Source organism: Balaenoptera ricei, chromosome 5 (assembly GCF_028023285.1).
Source record: "Balaenoptera ricei isolate mBalRic1 chromosome 5, mBalRic1.hap2, whole genome shotgun sequence".
Classification (NCBI taxonomy): Eukaryota; Metazoa; Chordata; class Mammalia; order Artiodactyla; family Balaenopteridae; genus Balaenoptera; species Balaenoptera ricei.
In genome coordinates, this window is record NC_082643.1 from 92,674,706 (window position 1) to 92,700,247 (window position 25,542).

The 25,542-nt window shown below is 37.0% G+C and overlaps 1 long non-coding RNA gene across 2 annotated transcripts in view; it reads left to right on the plus strand.

Annotated features, from left to right (window-relative positions):
- Positions 1-21,016, plus strand: part of LOC132366014 (uncharacterized) — an 82,549-nt gene extending 61,533 nt beyond the window's left edge. The window contains exons 3-6 of one of the 2 annotated variants that reach the window (XR_009503331.1): positions 2,748-2,920; positions 15,021-15,174; positions 16,870-17,036; positions 18,350-21,016. This is a non-coding gene — a long non-coding RNA (uncharacterized LOC132366014). The remainder of the gene's footprint in view (positions 1-2,747; positions 2,921-15,020; positions 15,175-16,869; positions 17,037-18,349) is intronic. The other variant, XR_009503330.1, reaches the window with a different exon arrangement.
- The last annotated feature ends 4,526 nt before the right edge of the window (positions 21,017-25,542 follow it).

Genomic DNA, 25,542 nt, shown 5'->3' on the forward strand with positions numbered 1-25,542 from the left:
GAACTCTAATGAAAAACTGATGAACTCATAAAAGTGCTAACAAAAGATCAAGATAAAAAAAAATTAATTACATGGGACTGAGTGAACTGATGAGGATGAATATAATTTTTGTGACTTTCTGTCTGAATTAAAAAAAAAAAAAAATCCCACAAGGACTCAGAGGCAAAGAATATACAAATCAATTTTCACTGCAAAGTAAAGGAGCTGTTACAGTGGAGGATTACTGGACTGAATGTCAATATTATGACATAGTATGAGTGTGTTTCATGTTTGGTAATTGCAATCATTGTTGCTTTTGTTGTGGTCATCCATGTACAATGCTTGGTGTCAGTCTATTTGTCTCTTGTAAAAATAAAATACAGTGTGTGTGTGTGAAAAAAAAAAAAAGAAAATAATCAGTAATAACACAAAGCAACATACATTTAAAAAATTGACAGAATTAACAGGAGTTATAGAAAAATATACAATGAACCACAGCTATTTCAAATAGGATTTTCTCATAATTAAAAACAAAAAAATCAGTAATGCTAAAAAAAAAAAAAAAAAAAAAAATGTTCCAACAAACAAAAGCCCAGGACCAGATGCCTTCACCCGCGAATTCTATCAAACATTTAGAGAAGAGCTAACACCTATCCTTCTCAAACTCTTCTGAAATATAGCAGAGGGGGGAACACTCCCAAACTCATTCTACCAGGCCACCATCACCCTGATTCCAAAACCAGATAAAGATGTCACAAAAAAAGACAACTACAGGCCAATATCACTGGTGAACATAGATGCAAAAATCCTCAACAAAATACTAGCCAACAGAATGCAACAGCACATTAAAAGGATCATGCACCATGATCAAGTGGGGTTTATTCCAGGAATGCAAGGATTCTTCAATATATGCAAATCAATCAATGTGATAAACCATATTAACAAATTGAAGGAGAACAGCCATATGATCATCTCAAGAGACACAGAAAAAGCTTTTGACAAAATTCAACCCCCATTTATGATAAAAACCCTCCAGAAAGTAGGCATAGAGGGAACTTGCCTCAACATAATAAAGGCCATATATGACAAACCCACTGCCAACAACATTCTCAATGGTAAAAAACTGAAACCATTTCCTCTAAGATAAGGAACAAGACAAGGTTGTCCACTCTCACCATTATTATTCAACATGGTTTTGGAAGTTTTAGCCACAGCATCAGAGATGTAAAAGAAATAAAAGGAATCCAAATCGGAGAGGAAGAATTAAAGCTGTCACTATTTGCAGATGACATGATACTATACATAGAGAATCCTTAAGATGCTACCAGAAAACTACCAGAGCTAATCAATGAATTTGAAAATGTAGCAGGATACACATTAATGCACAGAAATCTCTTGTATTCCTATACACTAATGATGAAAAATCTGAAAGAGAAATTAAGGAAACACTCCCATTTACCATTGCAACAAAAAGAATAAAATACCTAGGAATAAACCTCCCTAAGGAGACAAAAGACCTGTATGCAGAAAACTATAAGACACTGCTGAAAGAAATTAAAGATGATCCAAACAGATGGAGAGGTGTACCATATTCTTGGATTGGAAGAATCAACATTGTGAAAATGACTATACTACCCAAAGCAATCTACAGATTCAATACAATCCCTATCAAATTACCACTGGCATTTTTCACAGAACTAGAACAAAAAATTTCACAATTTGTACGGAAACACAAAAGACCCCGAACAGCCAAAGCAATCCTGAGAAAGAATAATGGAGTTGGAGGAATCAGGCTCCCTGACTTGAGACTATACTACAAAGCTACAATAATCAAGACAATATGGTACTGGCACAAAAACAGAAATATAGATCAATGGAACAGGATAGAAAGCCCAGAGATAAACCCATGCACCTAAGGTCAACTAATCTATGACAAAGGAGGCAAGGATATACAATGGAGAAAAGACAGTCTCTTCAATAAGTGGTGCTGAGAAAACTGGACAGCCTCATGTAAAAGAATGAAATTAGAACACTCCCTAACACCATACACAAAAATAAACTCAAAATGGATTAAAGATCTAAATGTAAGTCCAGACACTATAAAACTCTTAGAGGAAAACATAGGCAGAACACTCTATGACATAAATCACAGCAAGATCCTTTTTGACCCACCTCCTAGAGAAATGGAAATAAAAACCAAAATAAACAAATGGGACCTAATGAAACTTAAAAGCTTTTTCACAGCAAAGGAAACCATAAATAAGATGAAAAGATAACCCTCAGTATGGGAGAAAATATTTGCAAATGAAGCAACTGACAAAGGAGTAATCTCCAAAATTTACAAGCAGCCCATGCAGCTCAATATCAAAAAAACAAACAACCCAATCCAAAAATGGGCAGAAGACCTAAATAGACATTTCTCCAAAGGAGATATACAGATTGCCAACAAACACATGGATGCTCAACATCACTAATCATTAGATAAATGCAAATCAAAACTACAAGGAGATATCACCTCACACCAGTCAGAATGGCCATCATCAAAAAATCTACACACAATAAATGCTGGAGAGGCTGTGGAGAAAGGGGAACCCTCTTGCACTGTTGGTGGGAATGTAAATTGATAGAGCCACTATGGTGAACAGTATGGAGGTTCCTTAAAAAACTAAAAATAGAACTACCATACGACCCAGCAATCCTGCTACTGGGCATATACCCTGAGAAAAGCATAAATCAAAAAGAGTAATGTACCACAATGTTCATTGCAGCTGTATTTACAATAACCGGGACATGGAAGCCACCTAACTGTCCATCGACAGATGAATGGATAAAGAAGATATGGCACATATATACAATGGAATATTACTCAGCCATGAAAAGAAATGAAATTGAGTTATTTATAGTGAGGTGGATGGACCTAGAATCTGTCATACAGAGTGAGGTAAGTCAGAAAGAGAAAAACAAATACCGTATGCTAACACATATATATGGAATCTAAAAAAATAAAATAAAAAGGTTCTGAAGAACCTAGGGGCAGGACAGGAATAAAGACGCAGTCTTAGAGAATGGACTTGAGGATATGGGCAGGGGGAAGGGTAAGATGGGACGAAGTGAGAGAGTGGCATATATATATACACTACCAAATGTAAAATAGATAGCTAGTGGGAAGCAGCCACACAGCACAGGGAGATCAGCTTGGTGCTTTGTGACCACCTAGAGGGGTGGGATAGGGACTATGGGAGGGAGACGCAAGAGAGAGGAGATATGGGGATATATGTATATGTATAGCTGACGCACTTTGTTATAAAGCAGAAAGTAACACACCATTGTAAAGCAATTATACTCCCATAAAGATGTTAAAAAATTAATTAATTAATTAATTAATTTTTTAAAAAGGAAAGGAAGACTGCGGAGCAAAATATTTAAAATATTGAAAGAGCCATCCATCCCCACACCATGAATATAGTATTCTATGTTCAGCAAAATTATCCTTTAAAAGTAAAGGAGAAATACTTTCTCAGTCTAATAAGAACAGATTTATCTCCAGCAGCCCTACCCTGCAAAAAACCTTAAAATTCTTCAGGCAGAAAGATAATGATATGTTATGAACTGAATGTTTTTTGCATCCCCCCCCCCAAATTTATTTTTGAAGCCATAATGCCACAGTGTGGCTGTAGTAGGAGATGGGGTCTTTAAGGAAGTAAGGTTAAATGAGGTCATAAAGGAGGGACCCTAATCTGATAATATTAGTGTTCTTAAAAGAAGAGACACCAAAGTGCATTTTTTTCTCTCTCTGTCTCTCCTCTCTCTCCCTCTCCTCTCTCCCTCTCCTCTCTCTCTCTCCTCTCTCTCTCTCCTCTCTCTCTCTCCTCTCTCTCTCTCCTCTCTCTCCCTCTCTCAGAATGCTTGGAGAAATGGCTGACATAGGGATGTGGGAGGAAAATACAGCACAGTAGTCTGCCCCTTAACTGCAGTTTCACTTTCTGAGGCTTCAGTTACCTATTGTCAGCAGATGTCCAAAAGTATTAAATGGGAAATTCCAGAAATAAACAATTCATAAGTTTTAAATTGCTTGCTATTTTGAGTAGCATGATGAAATCTTGCACCATCCTGCTTCATCCCACCCAGGATCCCCAACCATCAATGTCATCTACTCCTCACTTCCAACCATCAATGTTGTCATGTTTTGATGACCCAGGATCACCTGAAGCAGATGATCCTCCTGGCATGTCATCAGGGCAACAGCAGCCTAACTCTATGTCACAATGCACTTCATCTCATCACATAGACATTTTACCATCTCCCATCATCATAAGAAGAAGGGTGAGTACAGTACAATAAGATCTTTTAAGAGAGTGAGAGAGAGAGACAACATTCACATAACTTTTAGTACAGTATATTGTTATTGTTGTTCCATTTTGGGGATTTTTAGGTACTTAACAGATATTTTAATTTTATTTTTATTTTTAAATATTTATATTTTATTATTAATTATTATTGTTAATCTCTTACTGTACCTAATTTATAAATTAAACTTTATCCTAGGCATGCATGTATAGGAAAAAAATAGTATATATAGTATATATAGGGTTTAGTACTATCCACAGTTTCAGGCATCAACTGGGTGTCTTAGAACATATCCGCATGGATAAGAGGGGACTACTGTATGAGTCTGAATTTCTTATAGTGCCAGAAAGTAAGGAAGTTCCTCCCCAAAAGAAAAACAATCCACAATAATAGGTGTATAGCAGAGGGTCATGGGAGACCACTGAAAGTGCTCCCAATGGCCAAATCTGAAACTCTTTGAGCAACAAAATAAGATGATGTGATGGCTACTTTTATGAGTCAACTTGGCTAGGTCACGGTAACCAGATATTTGGTCAAACATTATTTTAAATTTTCCTATAAATATATTTTTTAGGTAAGATTAGCACTTAAATCATTAGACTTGATTAAAACAGATCACTCTCCATAACGTGGGTGACCTAGCCTGCCAGCCTACCCTGCAAATTTTGGTCTTGCCAGACTCCACAATTGCATGAGCCAGTTCCTTAAAATCTCTCTCGCTCTCTCTCTCCACACACACACACACACACACACACACACACACACACGCACAACCTATTCATTCATTCTGCTTCTCTGGAAAACCCTGACTATAATAAAGGTACTGAGTATTGGATTATGATCCTACATATAAAAATCTCATGTGCAGAAGAATTCCAAATAAGTGATGTAGACAATACCCTCTCAAATAAATGGAGTTTAACCACTCCATTCCTTTAGTATGAGCTGTCCTTAATGACTTGCTTCTAAAGACTAGTGCACAGAAAGAGAGAACATATAATTTTACAGTGGAGAAACCTGACAAACTCTACTTTGACCAAGTGACCAAAATTAACCTCAACACAAGTCACATTGAGAGCATGCACTGTTAATATGATTGGATGAGATGACACTTCACTTCTGTGGTCTCCATAACCCCAGTCTAACCATGTGAAAAAACATAAGACAAACCCAAACTGAAGAACCTTCTACAAAACACCAGACCTATACTCCTCAAAACTGTCAAGGCTACTGAAAACAAGGAAAGCCTGAGAAACTGTTATAGCCAAGAGGAGTCTAAGGAAACATGATTATTAAATGTAATGCAGGGTCCTGGATGAGATCCTGGAACAAAAATAGTTCATTTAGGTAAAAACTAAGAAAATCTGTATGGAGAATCTGTATGGGTTGAATAAAAATGTATCAATATTGATTCATCAATTCTGACAAATATACTATTGTAAAATGTCAATGACAGGAAAAACTGGTTGTGGGCTTAATGGAACCCTCTGTACTATCTTCACAACTTTTCTCTAAATCTAAATTTATTCTAGAATAAAAAATTTATTAGAAATACATATACACTAAAGGAGAATAATATTTTGAGTAAATGATGTAACTATTATGGAAAAACATCAATTGCTTTCTTCTTTTGAGGGAAGAAGTGAACTTAACAGGAATTTCAGTGGAGGCAGGTTCTCCCAGGTAAAGGATCCAAATCTTCAGGGTATAGGAGCTTTGATTGTCTATCTTGGCAACTAGTATTGGCTTGTGAAATTAAAACTTAAAATAATTACATGACTTCTGCTGTAGTTTTCAGATATAAAGACTAATAAAAGCATTTGATTGCCATTTCTTAAAAAGCATACTGAATATACCCATTAGCACACTTTCCATGCTTAGTGTTGATGGAAAATCCATCTTTAACCATAAAGCAATTGATTTTCATAAGCGTCTTTTTCATATGTTACTGATTTGTATTCTGTAAAGCCCACTATTACAGGACAGTTTGTTTGAGCATAACTTGCTCTCTCCTTTGCTTGGGCTCTCTGATTTATTCAAGTTACCAAAGGACAGAAATAGATGCAAGTTTTGGCCATATCCATTCTCTTCTCCTACAGGGAATACTCACTATTGAGCAATGAACATTTTCAAATGCAAATGACCCTCCAAATTAGGGCAGTCCTCCTTCTTAGAGCCACTACTAAACCACCACCTGTGTGTGTTCCTATTCAAGGCTGGTCTACTCAGCCCATATGCATCTCCTCCAGTGTTTTATTTGACAATCTGTTTCAGCTTTGCGAGGGAGCTAGGAAATTATGTATTGCTCATTTTGTCAAAGTCATCATTGACGACAATTCCGGCATCAAGAGGCTCAGTTTAGTCTGCAGATGTTTTCATCAAACAGAAGATAAATCATGGTTCCCCATCTTGTTTTGTGTTGTACTTCTGGGAATAATGGAGGGCACAAATAAAAACGCTTTCATTAATAAAGAAAGAAAGGAGTAGACTCCAGAGGCTCACCATGCTTGATTTTCAGAAATGCAATACACACCCTGGTAAGAGATCATGTTTAGCACCAATGTAACAGGCTTGGGGTGGGGGTGGGGTGGAGTTAGGGGAGGTAATCTTAATTTTTTAAGAGATGCATTTCCTCTCATTCCTTTGAGAACAGTGGGCCCAATTCATTTAGAATTCCAATACAGATTAATGTTCAGCACAGCACCTTCTAGAAAGAGGCACTATAAAATATCCCTGAAGAAAAAAATGATTAATCTCATAGGTAAATCATCGGGAGAGATTGTCCTGAAGTTCTCATGAGATGTAGCTAGACTTTCTGTGATTTTTGACGCAAGTACCAGGTCCCTGGATTTGGCCTGTTGAAGTCCAGACTCAAACTTAAAATTGGGGGGAGGGGGAAAACATGTCTGTGAATTTGTCTTCACCTTCTGCTGTAAGGTGTAGTTAGCTGATGAAAGTAAAGCAAGACTCTTAAATAAAAAGAAATATTTAATGTAGCCTACTATGTGCAAGGCACTGGTATTCTATTAGGATTTCTTATGTGAGATTAAAATGGCCAGACAGGCTTCACCAGATTCTGCATAGTCTCTAGAGCAATATGGAGTGTATAGACTTGAAATCAGGGACTGGTGTGATAATTATCAGTGGAGAATGAGCAAATGTTAAGGTGCTCATGGCCCTCCGTGATGCAGATGACAGCGTTGTGAGAGGCAGCCAAGGAGAATATGATTTTAAAAATTCTTCAGTGAATGTTGGGAATGAGAAAGAGAAAATGTTAGAGAAGTAGCTGACAAAGAGGAAAACACTTAATACTCCTTTACTTCTACCATCATCGTCCCCAGTGACGTTAACTACGCACCAGACACAGTGATAAGTACTTTAGTTATTACTTGTTATCATCACAACTATGTTTTGAGATATTATCTCATTCTATCCCAATATTAGAAAAAGAAGCTCACAAAAGTTATCTGCCCAAGACTACACAGTTAGTACTTTCCAAATCATGTTGGACAGTGGCTAAGGCCATAGGATTTGTATTCAAGTGGTCTTTGGTTTGAATGTGGACAATCCAGCATTTCTGACCATTAGAACCTCCATGGACTAGATTACTTTTAATCGGGTGAATGTGTACTTAATTGGCATCATCAATTTTTTCATATATTCCTTCACCATCTATTTATGGAAGATCTACTATCTGTCAAACACTGTGCTTAGTTCTGGACAGCAAGGATAAAATATATTATCATCTTCTCCAAAACAAGGAGACAAAAATTAGTGTAGCAACCTCTTGTTCTCCTTGGAATATCCATGGACAAATTATTTCCTTTCTATATCAGTGCCCCTTTCAGACTCTAACCAGTCTCTCCAGGAAACCCTTAGACATTTTGCATTAGCATTGTAATTTATTATTTAATAGAAATATAAATTGCAATGCAAATAAATATTATTTATTTCCCAGTTTTCTCCCATTTGTCTGAATAAAACATAAGCTGATCAATATATAAAATATCCATAAAACTAGGCCACTGCAGTGACGATTCGTGCTGATTTTTTTTCTCCCTTTTACCTTACTTCCACATGATTTAACATTAAAGTTAAGGCAAGAGCAACTACCACAAAAGAACAGGAAAAGCAAATAAGATTTTAACAAGCTTTCAATAGACTGACAAAAGGAGATGGGAAACTAGAAGCATGACAATAATAAGCAGTAACTCTGCAAGAAATACAGCGTCCAAATGGATCCTGAATGAGAAATTTTCTTATTTATTTGCATATTTCAGTTCAGTTTTGTGTTAACTAGTTTTTTCCCCCTCTTGTTTGGAAAACCATTTGGATTTATTGCATCTCCTGGGGTTCTTCTGCATTTTTTGTTTTTCAACATTCAATCTCCTTATTTTAACATGTCTTTATGTTCAGATTTTTCAGACACTGTTTACTGTTATTTTCCCTACAAATAGTAGAAATCATGAAATGAACAGTTAAAGTTACTGTTAGTGCACAAATAACTTCAGACAGATCGTAAACTCCCTAGTGATCAAGGAACTATATAATGCTGACTAGCTCCAGCAGTGACAGCAAAATTTTCATAAGCCAGATGCTTAGTTTTTAGCTCAATCCCAACAACTTATCCTCACCATGTGAGAATTCCCCCTTACTTTTCCAAAAAGCCTATTGTCTTTCTGACCCTCGAGAAATTCAGCAGTTTCTGAGGTCTTTCCCCAGCTTTCCTTCTTTCTACAACTGCAAATAACTCAAAATGATGAGGGCACATGGCAAAGGACAAACACGCATAACATTTTTTTTACCAGCCATAAGCAAATTCAGATGGAAAATTTTAAAACAGGAGTTACTAAAGTCTTTTTGGATAAGACACTGCCACTTGCAGTATGAGTGCTTAGACTTTCTTGTAAGCCTAGGAGGTGGATAAGGCAGTCTTCATTTCCTGAAGAGCAAGAATGGATTGCTTAATGAAATAACATTTTGGATATATCATGATTTAAATCACCATGACTTACAGTATCTGAACTAGACAAAATGTTAACTATTTTTTTTTAAGTTACTGATCTTCTTAACCCACAAAACTGTCTTTAGATTTAACATTTACAACACGAGACAAGCTGTTGAATTTGCTTCAAGTTTTTGTTTTTTGTTTTCAACCTTGCCTGTATAACTCCAAAATCCATTGTATGGATACACTGCATTTCTTAGAACCTCTCTCTCATATACATGAAGAAATTAAATCTCAGAAAGATTTTGTGTTGAGAATATCATATGCAAAAATACAAGATGAAGAATAAATTAACCAGCCAGGATGGTAACAAAAAAATCAGCATCCCCTGAAACTAGTGGTTGCAGATATTTAGCTCAATGTGAGTCAAATGTATGAGGGAGATTCCTGCCCCTGGAGTGAATACGATCTGTGACTGGGGCAAGAGACTTAGAGAATCCAGAATACAGGAGCTAATGGTTCTGAACTGCTAAGAGCCAGTCAGGCCAAACTAACATACACAGGTGTATTAGTTTCCTAGGCTGTCATAACAAACTACTATAAGCTGGGTGCCTTATAATAAAATAAATTTATTACCTAACAGGTGTAGAGCCTAGAAGTCTGAAATCAAGGTATGTGCAGGGCGATGTTCTCTCTGAAGACTCTAAGGGAAGATCCTTCCTTGCTCTTCTAGCTTCTTTTGGCTACTGGCAGTCTGTGGCATCCTTGGTTTGTAGTTGCGTTCTTTTGGTCTCTGCCTCTGTCATCACATGATTTCTCCCCCATGTGTTTGTGTCTCTGTCTGTCCAAATTTCCCTCTTCTTATAAGGATGCTAGTCATAGTGCATTTAGGGCTCACCTCATACAGTATGACCTTATCTTAACTTCATTACATCCACAAAGAACCTGTTTCTAAATAAGGCCACTTTCAAAGGTTCCACATAGACATGAATTTGGGGGAGACACTATCCAACTCAGTATACTAAGATTCCAAGTTCCATTTCAGGTGATGTATCTCTAGGAGGCATCTCAGACTTAACATGTCCAGCCTGAACTCCTGATCCCCTATCCCAAAATACACGTTCCACCCAGTGTCTCTTCCATCTTTGTTCAACAACAACTGAATCCATCCAAGTTGCTAAGGACTAGAAACAAAGAATTATCCCGTTTTAGGGTCCTTCTTTCATAGCCCACATCCAAAACATCAGAAATTCTTTTGATGATTGCTGGAAATTATATGTAGACTCTGGCCACTGCTCGCTCCCTCTACTGCAAATGCTCCTTATGAGCTGCCACCATCTCTCACCCGTATCATTCCAATAGCCTTCCAACTGGTCTCTCTAATTCCACTTTTCTTCCCTTACAGTGTAATTTTAAGATACCAGTTGGAGTGATCCTTTTGAAACATAGGCCAGATTACCTCATTCCTGTGCTACAATCCCTCCAGTGGCTCCCCATCTCATTCAGAGTAAAAGTCAAAAACCCAAAAAGGCCCAGTGTAACTCTGCCCCCCAACCTATCGGCCCTTATCTTCCCACCTCCCTTTTTCTGCTCCGTTCACACTGCCCCCTTGCAGTTTGTCAAACATGCTAGTTAACTCCCACCTTAGGGTCTTTACATTCCCTCTATCCAAAGACATGTTTGAAGTCACTCAAGTCCCTACATTGCTGGAGGAGTCAAGGTAAGTTGGACATAATCTTGTTCAAAATTCTGTAAAATGAATGCTTGTGTCATTCCTAGTTCTCTGAACTAGAGCAAAGAAAACTACTATAGGCTATGATAAAGAAATACCTCCTTTCAATCACTTGAATGCTTATAATCATAAAAATAATAACAATATGGTATTTTCAAAATACTTTTATGCATCTACTGGAAACTTTGTTAAAGTGACCTTTTAGACTGTAATGTGGTTTATAAATGGTTAGTGAGTCTTAGATCCATTAGGATATTGAAAAGAAAAACTTTGAGCTATGGCAAGGAAGAAAACAGTGTGTAATTATGTGATGGATAGAAAAAATTTCTTCCTTGTCCTTCTCCAATTTAAGCATATCAACTCAGAGTGCCTAATCCTTGTCCCATAGTCCCATTAGTAGTTTATAGAGAAAGAGTGGATTTATAGGAAGTCCCAAGGCTCCTTCCAACTTTTTCCAACCAACACCCCTGGATCTGTCATCTGGATTTATTTTCTGACAAAACATAATTTAATAAGAAAAGATTTTTCATAAACTAACAGAATTACCCAAGGAAACACAAGATGGATTCAGACAACTAGTTAGACTTAGACTCAAAAGAATAGCAGACATTGTTTATCTATTAAAACGAAGAGATAAACAAGGTGTCAACCAAAAGACACAAGGATTTAAAGAAGAAATTATAAAACAAAAGTCAGAGATGAAAGCCAAGCAGGAAGAGCTCAGAAAGGATATGGGAGAGAACAATGAAAACAGAATAGAGAGAAAAGGCACATAAAAAAAACAACAGTAAGACATAACTTCAACAGAAAATGCTGTCAAAAATATTGCAAATGGGTTTAGGGAAATTGGAAGAGAATAAAATAACATTTAAAATTGATTATAAAAAAATATACTCGGTGGAAGACAGAAAAAGGAAATTGAATATCTGTAAAAAATGGTGTTTCTGAAGATGAGAATAGAACATGTGGAACATAAAATATTAAAATATAAAATGAAAATAAAACTATTGTGAAATTTAGGAAAGAGCTTGTATTTGTAGATGAAAAAATACACCTGTCCCTAACCCATCAACACCAAAATATACTAGTGAAATAACTGAACTGCAAGAATAAAGAGAAGAGTTCCTGTTTCCAGTCACAGGGATCCAGGTTATTTGGATAATTTTGCTAAAAATGACAAAAATTGCTAGATAAGATATTTTAAAAATTCATCAAAGTATTGGATAGCTGAAAAGATGACGAGGATCTACTAAGTCAAAAATTTATGGGAATATAGAACCCAGAGATACAAGCAGTGTCCTGTACTGGAATAAAGGAGTGTTTGCTCTGAGGGCATTTGTTACTGCTGGCAAACTTGGGCCTTTGGTTAGGCAAGAATGTCCCATCCAATACTGAACAGGAGACACCTCCACATTAACTTGGGAAGATAAAGGTGAACAGGAAGTAATTCTCTCCTCAGAGAACACAGAAAAAGTTGCCTTGATGCTGAACAGATAAAGGAAGGAAAAGAAAAGTGTATTAACAACAGCAACAACTCTGAAGAGCTGTGGTTATTTCATTGCTGTCGCTCAGATTTGTAGATCAGATTCATGCTGCCTGGGACTCCAAGTAAACCACAGCTTTGATTTAGGGTCATCGTGGATTTATAGAACCTGGTAGAAAGTAACTTCATCCTAGGTCATAGAGAATCCATGACCCAAAATAATTTTTCAAAGACAATGTGTAATGCACAATCAAAAACATTCAAACACAAAAGGAAACCACAAAAGAATCAATAAAACTAATAATTAAAATGGACACATAAAGATTTTAAGCATGGAAGCTATTTGACATGGTTTATAGTTACACTGTGCTTACCGTACGGTTTCCAAGAAGCAGTGGCTCTAACTAAGGGAAACAATGAAGGGAATTCCCAGGATAACTGTTGTGCAAGAGGTCTAGTGGACTTTAAATTTAGGGTAGAAGAGAAGGGCAAACAGTTCTTAGAAGAAATTATTATGAAATGAAAAAATGATTCCATGAGCTTGTTTGGAGTTTCCTTGGACCCTAAGTGCTTAACAGCAAGTAATGTACTATTATGAAATAAAAGGCATTTGAGCTTCCAAAAAGACCAAGTCTTATATAAGGAGGAAATGTTACTTTGGGTCAGTGAACAATACATATATGGTCACAGTGATTTCATTTTAAACTTTCAGATCAAACTTTGTTCAAAACTAAATCAAGATTCAAACGTGAAGAAAATAAATGGCATAAACAAGAGCAATTGAGAAAAGATAATTTGATCTAGACTTACAAAATATTATCTTTTAAATGGTGTAGTTCAGTGTTTCTTACAGATCCATTTAGACCATCTAGGTAGAAGCTAGACGCTTTAATAATTTTCAGCATTTAGAATCAAACTGTAGGCAAAACTAGACAGTATAATTATGACTGCTAAATTCAGTGAAAGTGGTGCAAATCTTAACAATGTAAAAGTAATAGTATTGCTGAGAGAACTTGGTTGAATAGAGAAGAAGAAATAAGTGTGGTATAAACTGAAAGTTACCTCATCATTTAAATTGGATGCTAAAAATAGTTATTTAAAGTTGATAAATACATGTTTTGTACGTAAAGTTGATAAGTACATAGTTGTCCCCATTTGAACTGAAGTGGATTACTCACAGCAATTATCTGATGAGAGGGAATGTGGATAAGTCAGTGGAGTGGGAGAAGTTTCTGTTTTATATCTTCTGTATTTTAAATGATTTTTATATCATTTGCACTTATTATTTATATAACAATCAACTGTAAATATAATTTAGCTTGTGGGACAGTCGACTCATTAGTTTTCCCACACACGCTGTCTGAGTGTGTGGTTAGGAAGAAACTTAAACCTCAAAGCATCCTCCTCCCATTTCAATATTGGTGACATCAAGATTAAATGTGTGAATTCTGGAATCAGACAGACATTGCTTCAATTTCAACACCTATTACTTACATTTCCTAGTTTGTAAAATTCAACTCAGTGTTATTGTGGGAATTACATGAGAGTATATTTATATATGGCACTTAGCACAATGACTGGCACTGAGTGTGGGTTCAAATGTGAGAAATAACAGCAAGGTATTGGGACACCACTACTTTGGGGACTCACTCTTGGTCAAGCACACACTCCCCCTGAGAGACAACATGTGTGTGGACATGCACATGTGCGTGTAGTTGTGTTTTTTAGGTTCTTTATTTGGTTACTTATGAAGACTATCAAAGTTAAGTATCCCTTCCCCAACTTTTATCCTATAAAATACCAACATAATAAATACAATTTGGAGGTTTTTGAATTTTATTGTTAGGAACTATGACTTGTAAAATAATCTTTTACAATTAAGCTAATTTCCTAAAGCTCACTCATACTTACCAAACTTTAGGTTTTCCTTTAATTCCTTCAATACTAAACCCCTACTCTTTCTTCATTTCAGCTTCTTGCCAGTGAGGTTTCTGAGACCCAAAGGATGGAATGTGAACATGATTAGTTTGTTGGAAAAACTTTGAGTTAGAATTAGGGAACTATAATTTGAGATCCAGCTGTGCTCATAGAGAGCTGTGGGGATTGTAATAAGTATCCTACTCTCTCTGGGTCTTGGTATCTTGATGTAGCAAGTGGAGTTAATGAATCCTGGTTTACATAGTGCTCTCATATGAATGCATCGAAGCTTTACAGTACAGGGAAAGAAACATCAAATGTATCATGTATCATTTCCATTACTCCTGGTTTGAAACATCTGGACCTTTTTTGTGAGTGACATTTTGTGATGACAAAATTTAGTGTGTTCTGAACCATCTTTTCTTTGAGTATAAATGCTTTCTGTTAATATTAGTAAAGACTATAAAATCACATTTCCCCCCATTCTTATTAAGCATATAGTAGATATTTAATAAAAATAATGTTGATTAATTAATTAAAGGCAGAATTCTGGGGCTGGCAAGGGGAAGAGAAACTATAATATAAGCTATTTTTTTTTTTTTTTTCTCTTTCAGGATAGCAAAGGGACAACAAACCTTATACTATGGAAAGATTTGGTTGAAAAATGATCTTCTATTGACTAGCAAGTTCTGACAAGGCCCACTGTGTGGGTGTATGGAAAATTGAAAAGAAAACCTAAAGGAGTCTTTTGGGAGAAACTGCTAACAGGTTAAAAAGTTCAAACTCTCTGCTCTGGCATACAAAACCATTTATGACTTGACCACTGTCTCTAGCAGATCATATCCTGGAAATTTACACACTAGAAATATTTAACATCTTTGAGTTCTTCCACTATAGTTAATGCCTAAATAATTTAATATAATCTTTCTATTATTTACATTTATTGTTATCTTTGTGTATGATGTAGAATTTCCCAATTCACAAATGCACATACTTTTTATCCAAAAATGTCTATTCATCAGTCAAAACCCAGCTCAGCACTCACCTTACCCAAGAATCTTCCCTTCACACTGCTGACCATCCTCATACCCTCACCTCTCCTCCTGAAACCCTCCAATCTCAGATCTTGAAACCTGTTCTTTTTGTTTCACTTAGCCCCTTTCACTGTATAGTCAATGGTGTTTTTGCACTTTTATTTTTTGCACATCTGTTTTTCTTCCTATACTGAAGCAGGGGCTAGGCACTGATTTGTATTCATGGGTATAATTCCAACATTGAGTCAAATGTTTGATGAACAATACCCAATGAATTTGTGAATGAGTAAGTGGACTCCAACACTAATCATTCTTATAGCTTTATTAGTATGAATTTGAAACCAAGCAGAACACTATGGGGCTCTCTTGGGTACCAAAGCCTTTCCATGTCCCCCATGTCTTGTTTGTAGGAAAAAGACTTCAGCCTCCTAGACCTTCCCTGAGTCCCAAAGGGTAGATTCAAACAGGCACTAATCAGGGAAGTGAGGGAATGCAGAAACAAAGGAAAAACAGTCAAGACACAATAGTACAGCTATAAAGCAGAGCCCTTGGTCCTCCTCAAGGAATATACATAACAATATATCTTTGAGTTCTTCTACAGGAACTAAAGCTCCCACCCAGATGGAGGATTGTAACTATATGCTGAGAGAGCAGACTGGTTGGACCCAGAAGGCTGATGATCGAGATTCCTAGAACACTACCCTGTTACCTCACTGCCAACCAATCAGAAGAAAGTCACACACTCTGCAGCCCTCCCCCCAAATTTTCCCTTTAAAAACCATCTGGGAATTTGGGTTTTTTGAGCATGAACTGCCTGTTCTCCTTGCTTTGCCCTTGCAATAAGCATTTCTCTGCTCCAAACTCTGACATTATGGTTTGTTTGGCCTCACTGTGCATTGGGCACACGAACTTACATTCAACAACAGATTTACTAGTTAACCCAGTATTTTTGCTGGTTTACTAGCAGCTCTACTGAGATCTAACCTATATACCATATCATTCACCCATTTGAACTGAATAATTCACTGATTTTTATTATATCTTTCTAGTTTGAACTCCCCACAATTTTGGCAGAAGACAATTCTCCTGGAAATCTTGCATGGTCCCACCAAATAGTTTTAATTTAAGGATAAATAAAGAATGAAAAGAGACAAGAAAGAGGGAGGAAGAGAATGTGTATAATTATTTCAATGCTTTCTACAATAATATTGAAATGAAACATATGATGTCAATGATGAGTAAAGGAGACATGCACTTTAAATCCAATTTGTTATGTATCTCATCTAGGAACAATTAAGTTAGCTCTCTTTAAACTTCATTCTTTACTACTTTCATTATAACCCTTTCACACACTGCTTGATATTTTGTATTTTGTATGTGTCTGTGGAAGAGCAAGAACTGTGAATTATATTTTTGTATTTCTCTTCAGGACTTGTACTATTTTGCACATGGTAAGGGCAAAATACACATGCAGTGCATCACATTGTAAAACAAAAGAGGAAAATGGAAGAAATGATGTATCATCACACAGAAAATATATGATGAGAATCTTAATATCACAGCCCCATATTGGCTTTAAAAATCTGAATATTTCAGGTAACAGTTTTTAAGTCTTACTAATTTCATTTCTTCAGATTACTACAGATTTGTCCTTTAGCTACTTTTCACTCCAGAGGAACAAGGTGTGAGGGTGTAGCTCTCTATTTATAAAGATCAATTTACCTACCATTTCTTGATGAGAGGTTGACAAGCTTTACATAGTCTCAGGCAACCTCCCATTACATTTTATGGTAGGAACCTAAAGAGAATAAAGTATTCAATTGAATCCCGAGGATGTTTTCAGAAATAATTATCCAAGTGGAGGTACTGAAATAGCACCAGAAAAGTAAGCTCACCCTCAATCTGTTCCAAACTATCTCCCCACCCCTCCAAAGGAAAAAATATGGAATAAGAAAATTAATGCATTAGCATAATTATTTGAATCTTGTGAAACTACTTCCATACCCTTGGAGTTTGGAGGTCAGTCTAATTTCTTGATTAGCTGAATGTATATTAAATTGGATCTCTTTGAATTTTGGGAGTTGTCCATCAATAATTAACAACCTGTTAATTAAATGTAAATGTCTCTGTCCCCTAACCTGGGAATGTTTTATTTCTCACTCCTTTCATTTAGTGCTTACCCATCCATATTCCACATTTCTTGACACATTTTTTTATTAAGTGCTCATTTATCAGTATTCAGGTATTCACGCCTATGTCACAAGCATCATAATACTCTTTATTACACCCCTAACTGCATATCCCTCCATATTACACATTCCTTGCCACCGTAGCCAGATATATTCTATTGATTGCAAGGCCATTTACCTCACAACTGCCTTTCAGTGATCTTTTGTTGAAAGTCTTGTTCTACAGCAAAGTCATTCCCCCTGCAAAACAACAAATAAGCAGGGTGCTGCATTATGTCCCCTTTAAGCAATAATTGGTTGCTTTGCAACTCTTCGGCCTGATGCTTCCTAATTTGTAATGCACAAGGCTCTGTTCAAAAGAATAACATATTCCATTTCTGTTTACAGAACTAACACTTGATGCAAAAAGAGATAGAAAAGAAGATTGGTCCTTTATTGGTGATAATTATACCAACAATACTGAGCAAGATATGGAAGGGTTAGATAGAAGCAAATGAACTTACTTTTTAAATTGAGTTTACTAGATATAATCATATAGTAAAGTACAAATCTTTTAGCTGTTCAATTAAAACTACCTTATTTTTTCCAATAATTTAGGGGTCCATTTTTATATAATTTTGCATAAGTATTTCAACCAATTTCCATAAATTTGCATTTTTGTTCAGAAAGCCCTAATGCCAATTATGTAAAATAAATGTAATTAATTAATGTATTCCACAGCAACTGCATTCAAGCCTCGTTTGCAGTCAGAGACCTCAAAATGGGTGACTAAAGGGAACGATAAACCAGAAAAAGTTCATCCCACAGCCCTCACCACAAACTGAAAAGTGAGGTCGAGGAATGCTTCCCAGAGAGATGAAAATACATCAGATATGAGATGCCTATGAAGCTTTGTTTCAGTCAATCTAATTCGATACCTAAAAATAAATAAAGAGAGAGAGTCCTCCTCGTGCCAACATCATCATCTGCATGTAACCATCACTTTTGTAGCTAATCCTCAGGCTGATTTGGCCAAGTTAACCTGTAAGTATAATTCTGCTCTTGCCAACACATCCCTCTGCCAGAAGAGGCATGGGAAGAAGACACTGCATGCGTTACTCATGCTGTAATATGAAACTTTATTTTCCAATTCAGAGTTAATTCAGGAAGCAACAGAAAAACATGCTGTTGTCTTTTTAAGCACATTTAAGTGTATGTGCTCGTAGTTCCTCATTCTGTGTATATATGCTTTCCCAGAAAGTTCATGCCCACCGGGTATGTGTTGCATGTTTGCTAATAAATAAAACCTGCTGGGAACGCATTAGCTCCAGTTTAAAAGCCATTTGCTGCTTGTAAGTTCGAGAGTGACCCGCTCCCTATTTTAATCATCAGAATCTCTCATGAATTAGAAAACTATAACTGGCCAAACTGTATTGCCTATGGGGTTGCTTCAAGTTCAAGTCTGTGTATTTAGAAGTCTTATTACAGTGGGGATGAGGAAAGAACTGAATGGCTGGCCTCCTAACTCTGAGTTGCATGTGAGGCATATCTTAGTTATTTCTTAAATTGATTCTTGCCTGAATGCTCCCTTAGGGCTTAAAAATAGATTTTCATATTCCATAATTTAATAAATAGTCAGGAGGGCAGGCTGTCCCTCCTTTGAAAACTTGGGAAGTCCTCAGTTGTTTGAATTTCAAGTCGCACTGTGGGAGGCACTGGTTTGTCCTAGGCTTTCATTCATTTAGCATTGACAGCTTCCTGGGGGTGCTGGTGGCTCTGGGGTGGTAGGTCACACAGCTGGGAGGAAGCAGTCCTGTCCTTATATGACTCCCTGGGATCCTGTGCCGATAGTCTTGTTTGCACAGTTGATAGATGTCTGTGTGGCCACCAGATTTCTATATACAAAAGGCAGAGTTCTATGCGTTACACAGACCTGCTATGTGGGACCTGCTTAGTGGGGCAAGGTAGAGCCTGTCAGGCTGGGGCAGAGTAATTGAAAAATGTACCCTGGCCTACCTAGGTCATGTGTCTTCTGGTGAGCTCTATGTAGTATTAAGCTTAACCAAAGGCTTCTTGTTTTATTTCCCATATTGGGGCCAGGTTACCATAATCATCATTTCTTATAAAGCAACTGGTTCTCAGAATTTTTATCTTAGATGTTTATAAATGCCTTACTTTTCACTGTCTTATGTCAGTGCAGACACAAGGGGCATTGTGTATATTTTCAATACAGTACTATATATTAGCACTCCATTACGTCCACTCTGGATGAAATTGATTGCTTGGAGGTGATCACTAATACATACGCCCCATGAGAAGGCAATGTAATGAGCTGTGACCTAAACGCACGTGTCCATTGGCTGCGGAATCTCTCCTTGCCTGCCACCAAATCCAGTGGCAGAGAAACCACAGGGCTTTTGTCTTATACTTAATTTTTAATAGGATCTGATGTCCCAGAAATTTAGAAACTTCTGAAAGTGGAAGGAAGACCTGTTGCCCCAGACATAACCTAATACTGTAAACGTAGTGAATCTCAAACTGGATTTTAAGTATTTCTTGTGATGAGGTTTGATTGGTTCTTGAGAAAATCAACATTTTTGGGAGGAGAGTGGGTCTTCAGAAAGAGGAGAAACAACCCCTTTTGTGACAATTGACTCCTGGAAAAAGACCCCCAGGAGAGCAGGTATTCTGACACTAAAGGGGTTTGTGTTTGTGTGGTATGTGTGCCTGTGTTGGTCTGTGTGTGTTTGTGTGTGTATTGTTTGGGAGAGTGATTGTTGTAATGGAATATTTTCAGTATTCGATGTGTTTGCCTCTCTGTCCCTGATCTCATCCTCCTAGACCCAGTTCCACTGAACAGATAAGAAAATGTGACCATGGGTAGGAGTATTTGATTATAGTCTAGTGTGATCCAAGTGAACACTTTTGAATGAGAATACCAGGTTACTCAGCAATGCTATAAAAGTACCGAACTTTGCAAGGCAAAGATTATTGCTTTGGAACTTTTGGTGATGACAACTTAGATGCCCTCCTTGTCATTTATGTACCTTCGATTGGGTTTCTTCTATGTAATGAATCATGTAACAGATGACATCTTGGAATAAGATAACATAAAGGTGATCTTGTCAAACTACCACCTAGATAGCATTTTATTTTCTTACACATCTATAATATGGACCATTTTACAAAGAACATAGTTTATCTTCACAACAGACACTTAAAGGAAATAGGTCTGGGTTAAGTTGGAAAAAATAAAACTTAGAGATGATAGGAGACTTGCACAGACCCATGCTAATTGGCAGATTTTAGGTACAGACTGAAACCCAGATCATATACCATCATCTTTACCGAAACACCTTCATTTGTATCCTACCGTTGTCTGTTAAGGATGATGAATCCTGTTACCAGAAGATCCCTGGTTAGTCGAGAAGGGTTATGGGGGGTGGGGGGTAAAGTAAATTTGGAGGAGTAATCATTTTGTAGGTAAAAAAAAAAAAGTGTGAGTGAGAGGAAGGGAAGTGTCAAGGAAGACATTTGCTGGCAACAGAGAGAAAAGGACAAAAATTGCCTGGGGAAAGGACAAAAAAAAAAAAGAAGCGTAAGAAAGGAGACATGCAGAAAATGTATAAGTGAGGCAGAAGTTTTTTTTTTTTTTTTTTTTTTTTTTAATAGCTACTTTATTTATTTATTTATTTATTTTTGGCTGTGTTGGGTCTTCGGTTCGTGCGAGGGCTTTCTCTAGTTGCGGCAAGTGGGGGCCACTCTTCATCGCGGTGCGGGGACCGCTCTTCATCGCGGTGCGCGGGCCTTTCACTATCGCGGCCCCTCCCGTTGCGGGGCACAGGCTCCAGACGCGCAGGCTCAGTAGTTGTGGCTCACGGGCCCAGCTGCTCCGTGGCATGTGGGATCTTCCCAGACCAGGGCTCGAACCCGTGTCCCCTGCATTAGCAGGCAGATTCTCAACCACTGCGCCACCAGGGAAGCCCCGAGGCAGAAGTTTTGAGTGTGCAATATAAAATCCTCCATACCCATATTCCTCCCTAACACAGTTTTGAGAAAACTCTATATTGCTGATGAACATATTGATGTGAGTAGGTTCTATCTAGGTGATAAGATACACTAGGTCAAAGTTGACGTAGAGCGGAAATAGGGCTTCATATGGGCTTACAGCTGTTACACAATTATTTTGAAATCGTCAGTTTATATGTGTTTCTTAGGCTGGATTATAAGCTGCTTGAGAGCGACTTCTTCATTGTTTTATCTCTCATATCTATTCTCATATGAAATGTGACATATAGTAGGTGCTTACTACATTTGGTTTGAAATTTTCTTACTGTCTGAAGCTACATACTGTTTGAAAGGTTTTTCATAGCATCCCTACAAGGGGATGTCTAGAATTAATAACAGTCCCAGCACCTGAAGAAATGTATTATGCCCAGAGCTTGTTTTTATACTTAATTATTACATTTATTTCTTTCCTACTTTATTCTAGAAAGGGTTTGTGATGGATATATCCTTTAGGGGTATTTGTCTTGTTTGTTTGCTTGCTTTTTTGTTGCAAATAATAAAAATCTATTATTATTTCTGAGCAAAAATAAATTTACTGGAAAGATATTACTAGATTACAAAATTAGTATATAGACCATAAAACTAGAACACACACACACACACACACACACACATCCACACATATTTTCAAACAGAATAAGAACAATCAGGGCAGGAAAAACTATTCAGCCAGTATATCAGGGTGCCAGAGTTAGAATAAATCAATACCAACCATGTTTCATTCAGATCTTAAAACTCTTTTGCTGAGATTCAAAATTCCAGGAAGAAGAATCTGATTGGTTGAACTTAAGTATTATGCTAACCTACTTGTTGGCTATACTGAGTTGGAGAGAAAAGACCTCTGGGAGAAGCCTATCGTGTCTCCAGGGACTCCACTGGCTTCTAAAGGGGAGGGAATGAATGATTTACAGTCCCATCAAGACTGATATCAATGGAGGAGAGTTAACCCCATAAGGGAAATACAAGAGTTTTTGGAAAGCACCTGTGCATGCTAGGCAGACAGAAGAGTAAGTACACACAGTACGTGAACACATTCTCCAGTGGTTCTTTCCATCCTCAGAGATCAAAAACTATGAAAGCAGCCGAAAGTGAGACCATGAGTAAGAGACAAAATTAGGAGTCAAATACCTTCCCACCACCAAACACACTCCCACACACCACAAACCCACTAGGATTCATAGAGAAAGTTCTCCAAAGAGGTGGATAGTACCACTTCAGCAAAAGAGTAGATTTCAGAAATGAAACAAAGAAGACTCTTCTGGATTTGTTCTTGATTTCTTTTGTGTTTGAATTGTTTTCCCTAGTTGTCTTGAAGCCAAGCTTTCTTTCAGTTATTAAAGAAATTGTAATTTCTACCAAATGTTAATATCCTTTCCCAATTTCCAACAGTCGCCTATCTTAAAGAGGTTATCTAGAGATTTAAGAGTATCTAAATAGAATGTTGAATGTTGATTATGAATGGCTAAGGAGAAACCAATACTGAGGAGTTGTGAAAACTGGGATAGCTCAGAAGTCATTCATTTCTGTCACTGACAAGTCACCAGGTCACTGTAATTCAAAATCATTAGTCTTGAAGCACAAAGGCAAAGCAATAGAAAAGCAGCAGGCACTGGAGTGTTTCAGGAGGATAGATTCTTTCTTTCCATGCACTGGTCATATTCTGACGACCTTACAGATTTTTATTTAATATAACACATGCCAGCAATACCATACTAGATTCATGCCAACCTATTTTAAGTATGCAGCAAAGCTGCAAATTTTGCTGATTCAGGATTCTATAGCAGGAAAAGAAATTCTGAAAATCCTGTTTTGAGGATACCGTTCAAAAGATTACCAGGCAAGACAGCATTTGTTACTCTTTTGTAGGAAAGATTGGAAGGCTCCTAAAGAAAGTTTTCTAAATCTTGAAGAGATAAAAATATAATATGCCAAAGTATCAAACTGAAGTAAATCTGAATTTGTTAAGTAAACATGTTTTGCAAATCCAAACCATGACCTATTATGCCATCTTACATGAATTGACTGAAAACAGCTTTTCAAATGTGCAGAACATTTAACAGATCACTGAAAACCTAAATACCAAAGAGTCCACTGAGGTCAGATATATTTAGCTATCCCCAGTGCCCATGCCTGCATTCACCATTTATGTCTGCTGCTAAGCCAAGGACTTTTAATAGAGCATTTTAAGAAATACTCCTTTTGTAAGTCAAAACAAAACCAAAACAAACCTCCCCCCCTCAAATCTTGATGCAAATCTGCATTGGAGGATGCAAACCTTTTTCCTAAAAATGTGCATTTATGCCTGGGGGTTAACCTTAGGCTCTGTCAAGAATACATCCAAAATGAGGAAGATGTGGTGTGTAGGACTAGAGGAATTTGGAATAGTGCCTTGTGAAAAATTATCACTCCTCCCTCATCCCATTAAAATATATTGTTTAGATTTAAACCGCACAACTCCTATTAAAAAAACTTATTCCATAGATGAACCTCATTTAAAAATGAGAATAAACATGTATCTAAGGAAGACAGCAGAAACAACTCCCAGAAGGGTGACCTTGGAACATTTCAGAAACATGTTAGTTCTTACTCTGGGTCTGGTCCAAATGTCACTGAGAAAGAGAAGGTTGGGGGAGCTCTTTGGCAAGATCCCACCTATTTTGCTATCAAATGTCTCTGCTTCCTCCAACTAGATGTATTTTCACCACATCAGTCATATTTCAATATTGGGTAGACAGATGAACTTTCCCATTCAATCACTAATATTGATTCCCTCTAGCAAAAATGAAACTTTGATAAGTGTCCATCAACAGATGAATGGATAAAGAAGATGTGGCACATATATACAATGGAATATTACTCAGCCATAAAAAGGAACGAAACTGGGTTTTTTGTAGTGAGGTGGATGGACCTAGAGACTGTCATACAGAGTGAAGTAAGTCAGAAAGAGGAAAACAAATACCGTATGCTAACACATATATATGGAATCTAAAAAAAAAAAAAAAAAAAAAAGGTCATGAAGAACCTAGGGGCAAGACAGGAATAAAGATGCAGACCTACTAGAGAATGGACTTGAGGATACGGGGAGGGGGAAGGGTAAGCTGGGACAAAATGAGAGAGTGGCATGGACATATATACACTACCAAACGTAAAATAGATAGCTAGTGGGAAGCAGCTGCATAGCACAGGGAGATCAGCTCGGTGCTTTGTGACCACCTAGAGGGGTGGGATAGGGAGGGTGGGAGGGAGGGAGAGGCAAGAGGGAAGAGATATGGGGACATACGTATATGTATAACTGATTCAATTTGTTATAAAGCAGAAACTAACACACCACGGTAAAGCAATTATACTCCAATAAAGATGTTAAAAATAAATAAATAAAATTAAAAAAAAATGAAACTTTGAGTTCTTTGGCACCCAATGTACTATCCATATGCAAAATTAAGGACAGAGAGAATTAACAGGTGCTCTAATCAAACGTTTTTAGAATGGATTCAATAATGGACCACGTTCCATTATGTTTCTCCTCTAAATGCTATGGAATAACCTCTGTTTGAGTACAAGCATTCTTTCCAAGTTAATGATTGGTAATCCCAATAGAAGGAATGGTGATATCATCTAAATATTGTATAACTATATTTCTATCATGTTAAGCCAAAACTTTGTGCTGATCCAAAGGGTGTAATTTTATTTTTGAGAACTCTATCAATTTTCCAAACCGGCCTGTGAATGTAATATTAAATAGATATGAGGCACCATGACATATGTGGACATCTTTCTTGTTAAAATCCATTAATAACCATATCTAACACAGAATAAGTCACTTTAAATTTGCATATTAATTTGGAAATTTATCATCAAAATATTTG